This window comes from Cygnus olor, chromosome 3, assembly GCF_009769625.2.
Source record: "Cygnus olor isolate bCygOlo1 chromosome 3, bCygOlo1.pri.v2, whole genome shotgun sequence".
NCBI classification, from domain to species: domain Eukaryota; kingdom Metazoa; phylum Chordata; class Aves; order Anseriformes; family Anatidae; genus Cygnus; species Cygnus olor.
Window position 1 is genome coordinate 97,698,453 of NC_049171.1, and position 7,874 is coordinate 97,706,326.

The following is a 7,874-nucleotide window of genomic DNA, read 5'->3' on the forward strand; positions in this document are numbered from 1 at the left end:
CATGGAAAATTATCATAACACTTAGAGACTCATGGTTTCTTAATCACTTCAGCTGATGGATCTTATTTTGTAAAGAAAACAGAGTATTTTTTACATGGCAACTGTTATATCCCAAATTGAGCAACAGCTCTGCTGTGCATTGTTGACAGGCACATGAAGCTTGTCTTTCAATGTTACTAATCTGCTGTTGAAATTTTCTCTGCTTAAGAGTACTGCGTGAAGCACTGCACCCTCCAGAAAAGCAAGTGTTGTGTGTCAAGAAGCCTGTGCTGGAGGTAGAGCTGAGCCACTTCATGGTGAATGGCATTTCCAGTTATTCCTCTCATACAGTAACAACAACCGAGCAAGGAAGTTATGAAAGTGTAAATAAATGCAGAAGACTTTCAAATGCCCTTGTATCCACCTCCATCCAATGGCACAGCTGATTATATTCCAAGAGGAGAGAGAGTATAATCATGTACTTAATACCTGTACTCCTCTTGCCACCCCCTTCCTTCTCCAAGTCTGAAAACTTCTGTATTTACCAACTTAGCTGGCTTTTGGACCATCAGCACTACAGCTGTTGAGACCAACAGCTTGTCACTTCTCCGACATAAAATATTGGCAAGGTGTGTTACAAAAGTTAGTTTAATCTATCCCAAATAGTGCTCCATAACAGCTGGTTGCTCAGAAACTTCTTACAGATTCAGCCTGCAGCAAAGGCATTAATAACTGCTTGTAAAATACCTTTATAACACTTATAATACAGTATTTATAAAATAATACCTTGTAAATTAGGGGGCACTTCACATCTTAGAAAGCACTTCACAATGTTTACATATTAATGTTTTACATGCTTTGCCATCTGTAAGTCATCACTGATGCTGATAGAACAAGGTCACTAGCTGAAATGAGATCACTGTCCTGCTGGCTAATGATAATAACTCTGTGGTCATGGTTTCCAGAGGGGTGATTAGTAAAAGATCTGTATCTTAGATTGGCACATTTACTCTGTCTTTTGGTATGATAGTTCCTATGAACTGAAATAAATAAATAGTACCTCAGAATCCCTATTAAGTCTTTATATTGCAAAAGTGTTGAGGTATTTGATGGGGATGTGCTCCAACTAACTCATGTTTTCTGTCTGAAAATTTCAGACCTACTTTACAGCATCATTGAATTACTATGGTAGCTGAAAGGGATTAGAAGAAAACATGCTGGTTTTTATTTTGCTGTGGATTGTATTTCGCAAGGAAGTAAAATACATGAAAGAACTGGCTTCTATGAAAGGTCTCTTATAGTTACAAAGCAAAAATAAATGGGTAATGTAATTTAAAGAAAAAAAAAACACAACAGTAGTCATCATCAGGTTGAAGCTTTTAGCAGGAGCACTCAGGTATGTGTAGGGACCAGAACAACTTCCTCTTCTTTATTGAATTACAAGCCATCATCCCATGACCTTTGAGGAGATGTCATTAAGTTAGAAGAAAGTGGGGAAGGTAATGTAGTGCTTTGGGCGTTTTTTGTAGTGCTCTTTTTAAAAAAAAAAATGGATTTTTAAATTGATTATTTGAATAGATAATATCTTGAGTAAAACAGGAATAAAAAATCTGTTAGTTTAATATTAGCCTACTTCTGGATATTGAGCTGTATAGGTGGAAGTAGCAGAAATGTAACAAGGCAATCTGGTAGTTTTGTAATTGAATTCTGTCTTAACTGTAATTAATAAGAGCGACTGCTTAGGGTTCAAACTGCCTTGCCTACAGCCAGTTTTCCATAACAGATTGCAGAATAAGGAGATAAGAACCCTCTTAAAGTATATGAGTGTCTTGTCAGCTATTTCAACAGCAATAGGATTTCATGTTCCACCATATCTTTCATAATATTTTCCTCCTCCAGGAATGTTCTACACTCAAAGTATTATCTCCTGTATCTTGTAAATGACTACCTAGAGATGATTTACACTAAAGATTGTTCATCCCAGTGATAACCATTAGTGGGGATGGGAGATTTTCACCTCCGAAATAGTACCTGTTTAGCAGGATAACTTGTTTTCTGGAACATAGGCTGTAATCCCTGTCACCTTAGGGTGCGGAAGCCTGGTTCAGAGCCTAGGAGAAGTAACTGAAGCTTATATTCTTCCATGTCAAAGTGCCTTGATCTTGTGACAGAGTCATGATAGCAGGAGCACCAAATCACTGATACAAATCATATGTCAAGTGGTTTAAGGTAACGGGTGCTGTCTTTACCTGAGACACTTGCTGAACTAAGCACCAGGGGCTATGCCTTCAAGGAACTGAGCTCTTATTTTGAGCTAGCAAGCTATATCTCTGAATCATCTTTCCTTCTAAAGGACTGACAGAAGTTCTGTACTCCATGGTTGCGAGAGATCTTCTTTGGAGTTATTATTCCCCAAACCCCATATGTATGTCGAGCCCACCTTATGCAGGTTTTATTTTGCAGGTTTTTCCACACAGAAGATACTGCTTACTGATGTCTTTCTCCTCAGTGTTTACCTTCTAATTGCCAAGTGGGATTTGGGAATGACCAGGGCTGCTTATGATAGTACCCTTTCCAATAGGTGTTACTAATGCTGTGTTGAAAGTTATGCCCTGCACTGCTCAGCTCTGAGCAGTCAACTAGTTTAGCTTACTAGCAGTTTTACAGGCTGGCAGTGGCTTTGAGCTAGCCTGACTTGGCAAAAGTAAAGAGGTACTCCCGGCTTCTGTAGAGATGCCTGGTCAGCTGGCTTTGGCAAGCATTTCTTCTGGTAACAGCGCCAACTTAAGAATCTCTTGGGGAAGCTAACTACAAAGAAAACCAAAAATTGAATTGCCACAGTTCCCTGACTCGGTAGGTAGTTATACCAAAATCATTGAGGGGATGGAAGTGAGGATCTGGGGACACCATTGCCCACTAAGGGGGACTGTTCCATCAAACTATTTCTTGAAGCATAGAGTTGGTAACTTCTTGTCGGCCAGGGATTGCTAAAGTCTTCCTTTGGCACAACTGACCATGGCTGAAATCTGGATTTCTTACCTTCATACCACCCTGTAGACTGATCTACAAAGGTTGACGGAAAATACACTATTGTGCCATAGAAAAAAGGTTCTAGGTGCTCTCTGTATGTGGTATATAATTTCTTAATAAGCTTTGTTTAGAAATAGATGGTTTTGAGCTAGGAATTTACCAAAAGTGTTTGGTAGCTGGCTAGAACTGTCCCAATACTGAAGGGTTTATATGTAGGCCTTGCATCCCTCAAGGTCAAGTATTAAGACTTTTTTTGTAGCTAATACTGGTTTGGCAGTAAATGGAAAACAGTGTTTGGACCATCTTCAGGTCCATGACAATCAAATTTCATTCTTCCTTTCTGAAGCTGACCTAAACAGTTTTCCAAGTGAGTTGAAATTATCACACTTTGTTTCTCTACATTTTGTTGGTAACAGTTAACCCAATGGCTTGCATTTTTTTATTCTCTGTGATTCATCTGTGACCCAGTCTACAATAAATAAAATACATTCTGCTCCTATGTGGTATCCTTCTTGGGCTGACTTTCAAAAACCATCTTTAACCACCACCAAGTGCTCCATCTGCACTGCACAAAATACCAAACATGACGGAAAGCAAGGAAATGGAGAAAGCAACCATGAAGTGCAGCAAGGAGCCCATATATAATTTATTATAAAATAGCTTAACAAGAAACATTTCATGTCAATTGTTTCATAGGAATATGCGCATGAACCTGAAAGGACAAACCAAAATTAAAGCCAAGGATTACCTTTCATTTTTAAGCCTCAAATTGGTTTATTTATTTTTAAATCAGAGCAAGTAACTTTCCACCCTAATTTGAGCCTTATAATAAAATTTTAGGAACTACAAGTACAGCAGGATTACAACATGAAGACCCACTACTCCAGGCTCGTACAACTAGGCTTGGACTTAAAGTCGAGAAAGGATTATGTATAATGAAGTTCAAATATCCTGTTTCAGTAATTTCAACATCATGCCTTTAACTGTGTTTAAGCTACAGCAGTTCTTTTTTTTTTGAAGCAGTTCACCCTTGATTTAAAGAATTCAAATGATCACAAGTCTGTTACAGTTGTATATAAATTATTCTAAAGGTGAAATACCATGAAAAGATTCTGACTCATTTGTGTTTTGAATTTGTTTAGCTTTGCCTTTCAATTATTAGCTCAGGTTATTTGTTTTTGGTCTCTATTAAAGGTAGTTCTACTGCTATAGCTATTTTATCCAATATATAGGAAATTCAGAAGTGAGATTGAAACACCTATCAGTCTCTTTCATGAGCTAAATAGATTCTTCATACAAAAGACCAAAATATTTCCACAGCTAGGGAAGCGCTGCATTCCTTCACAGCAAGGTGCCACTGCAGTAGCTCTACCGGTATTAACACAAAGCCACTCTGTCTTTCATTTACCTCAAGGACTCACCTTTTTGATTTACTTCTCCCCTCTTGTCTAAAGAAGAATGGCTGAATTGTTCTGTAAAGTATCTTCAACCATCCACTTCCATGCCTTTTTTTTTTATTTGTCTCATAAATTATGCAACTGCCTGGTTGCCCCATGAGAGTGTGTTATCAGGTGCTGTTGCTGAGAGCACAGCAGAGGAGGAGATGGACTCAAATCCAAGCACCAAAGACCAAGCTGGGTACAGCCAGTCAGTCATTCTTACATCGATCTACCTGTAACTGTGGCAAAATAAGAGAGCACCCTTGTTGGTTTGGGGTTTTATCCTTCTAACGTTAACACCAATGTGATATAACCTCAGTCTGTTGTTATATTCCTGCAAAAGGTGTTAGGTATCTAAAAAAAACAGACCAATAATAGTCCATAGGACTGTTACACTCTATGCTGGTGCAAGAGCAAAGTAGGCTGTGTTGACAGGAGCTTAGCAAATATTGTCAGGGTGTATTACTGAATTATTCAGTGTTACCATTATTTCTGTTCTGCTAATTTTCATGGATTTACTGACAGAGGAAGTGGCAGCATGTGTATGGTGAGATTAAGGGATCCATCAGATTCTTGAAAACAACGTGTGACTGAAATAAATGAAACAAGCTCTGATTTGCTTGCAGAGACTGATTTGCTGTAGATAGTTGATGGCAAGGTGGTCATGTGAAAATTGGGAGTGTTGCATCACAACAAGTCAGTTGTTTGTACACACACAGCTATTCTAAGAAGTGAGACGAATGATAAAGGGAAAGCTGATGTTTGCAGAAGTAAGCAGAGGTACAAATAATTGATGTAAGAACAAAACTGAAAGGACAAAGTACATTGCATAAGAGATGCCATTGGCAGGAGAAACTAAACCTCACACACTTGTTAGGTACATAAAAGAAAGATAGGGCTTGGGAGGCCCACTCTGTGCCTCTATATCAGACTGCTATCTATCCTCTCGCTTTTTTCCTCTGTGCAATGGGACGGTTGTCCATACTTGCCAGTCCAACCTGGTTAAGAGCAAATGCAAGTTGAAAGGCTGCTCTTACTCCAGGGCAGGGAGTGCCTGCTCTGATTTAACCTAATCTGCCCTCGGAAAGGGTCAGTTTTGGCTGAGTGTTTCAGAAAGCGATGCAAGGCCGCTGGGTGACTGGTGCTACGTAAAACCAGAAATGCTTCCTAGCCAGAAGGCAACGGGGAAGTGTTTCCACATGAAAGCAAGTTCTGAATGTCCTCGTCCCAGCACCCCCAGCTACGTCAGGTGGCAAACAGCGACGATGGGAGCGACAAGCACAGCACGGCCTGTGTGCACAGCAGCAGCTTGTGGCACTGTTAGCATTCATACCTTGGCCAGGCTGGCATCAAGGCACCTAACTGGATGTTAACTGTGGCACAATGACTGGTTTTTACAGACCTTTTCTTCACATACATCACAGGAAGCCAACCAAGTGGTTCTTCATCCTAATTTCCTTGGGTATCTGCTCTCCAACTCGCTCCAGCAGCGGGCCTCGGGCTTTTCTCAGAGCGGCGGCGGTTTTATTAAGAGCCGCAGGCAGGTTCCGTGCCTGGCTCGTCTGCTGTTATGTTGTAATACGCTGTCGGTTTATTTTTCAGCTGACCAAAGTTCCTGTTAAACTCAATTCATCTGTGTTTACAAATACTTCACTGTGTAATATACGAAAGCTTTTTCCCAGTGTTTGAGCAGGACCGAAGACTTACAGCTGAGAAATTTCCACATTATATGCATTAGAAAAGTGTTACCCTAAATGAGTAATGGAATTTCTTTTCTGCTCCAGGAAGCAAATTGATGCTGAATGAAAGAGAGACGAAGGTTTATCCTTTCTCCCTTGTGTGTCTCGCCACAGCACAAGGCTGTGCCAGAACATGTTCCCACAACCTTTCAACCCATTCAGCAGAGTCTGCAACTTTCCTGGCTATTTTTGTGTATTGCACTCAATGATTAAGTGCTGGGGACAGTGCTAATACATCCTTTCACCAAACACACACAGCAGAATGCCATCTCAGCTGCTCACACTGTTTTTCCAGTTACTCTTCCTAAAAACTGGATTATCAATAGATTATCCTTCCGATCGTACGGGCGTAAACTTGGAGATGTATTGTTCCTGGCTAGGACTCCATCTCTTAGTAATCAAGCGTTATTCGTGTTGACAATACAATCTCTGCATCTAACCGAAGCCCGTTGCAGGCTGCCTTTGCGTATTACACAAAGTGGCTCAACAACTGCTGCAGATTAACCACAGCTGGGGTGAAGCAGAGCAGCTATTTAATTATACAAAGCTGGAGAACATGGTGGTTTCTTTAACGCCTCCTGTTGTATAGTGGCTTGCTAGCTTCGCTTCGCCTTCTTAGTCTATTTACCAAATATGCTATAGCTCTGCTAATGGTTTATGCTGGGCAGAAAATCCCCTTTCTACTGTGAGAGCTGCCAGTATTTCCATCGCTCAGCGAGACTGGGGTGCTGCAAACCCCGCTACCACAGCAGAGAGAGCAGTTCAGTCTCACACGGACCACATACAAGAGTTAGCCTCATATCAGTGTGGTTTGCCAAACTTGTCGATACTGGAAGAGAGCCTCCTTTTTTGAGTTTAGGCACAGCAATGCAGCACAAATAAACCATCACAGCAGCTCCCCTAATACCAGCTGACAGCAACCAAGGCACAACACATCCTCGGTGACCGATGGGCAGCCAAGTGGGAGCTCACAATGCAAATCGCCTCCATTTCATGTTGCAACCTGGTACAGAAAGAAAAACAACCCCAAAAAGACCATTACGATCGAACAGAGTAGAGGAGCATCTGGCACAGCTACGTGGGCAGGAAGGGGCAGGATCAGAAATCCTTACCCGCACAGAACATCTTCGGGAGTGCTTGAACCCTTGAGGAGCCTCCATCCCCTGGACTTTCAGGCAGGTTCTGCAGTGACATTTGAAAGCAGAAGGCAGTCTTTCAAGGATACCCAGCACCAGGGAACATTTCAAAATTAAGGCTGAAGTTGCTAAACAGAGCGGGCGTAATTGTAGCTAGCCAAACTCTGGATCTGACGCCACGCAGGGGCAGAGCCTCTGCCCGGGGGCAGAACATGGGGCTGTCTGGGGAGTTTTCCATACTTGTATTTCCAAACAGGTTCAGCTCATGGAGCCACCACATTCTCAGCGGGTCTTTGCAAGCCCAAATGCCGCCTGATGGCAGTTTTGGGACTAGCTGTAGCTGGGTTTCCACGGCTGCCCTCCCAGCTGGGTGTCCCATTCGGGCATCATCATCATCACACTGGAAACTTTTTCACTGGAGGTTTCACTACGGAGGTTGAGTTGACGAGAGCAAAAATCTCAACTCATTTCAGCCCCAGGAAAGGAAAGACTAGTATCTTCAAACTGAAGCCTCAGATGCTCTTCTATTGTGTTTTAAAGGCAGAACTCAC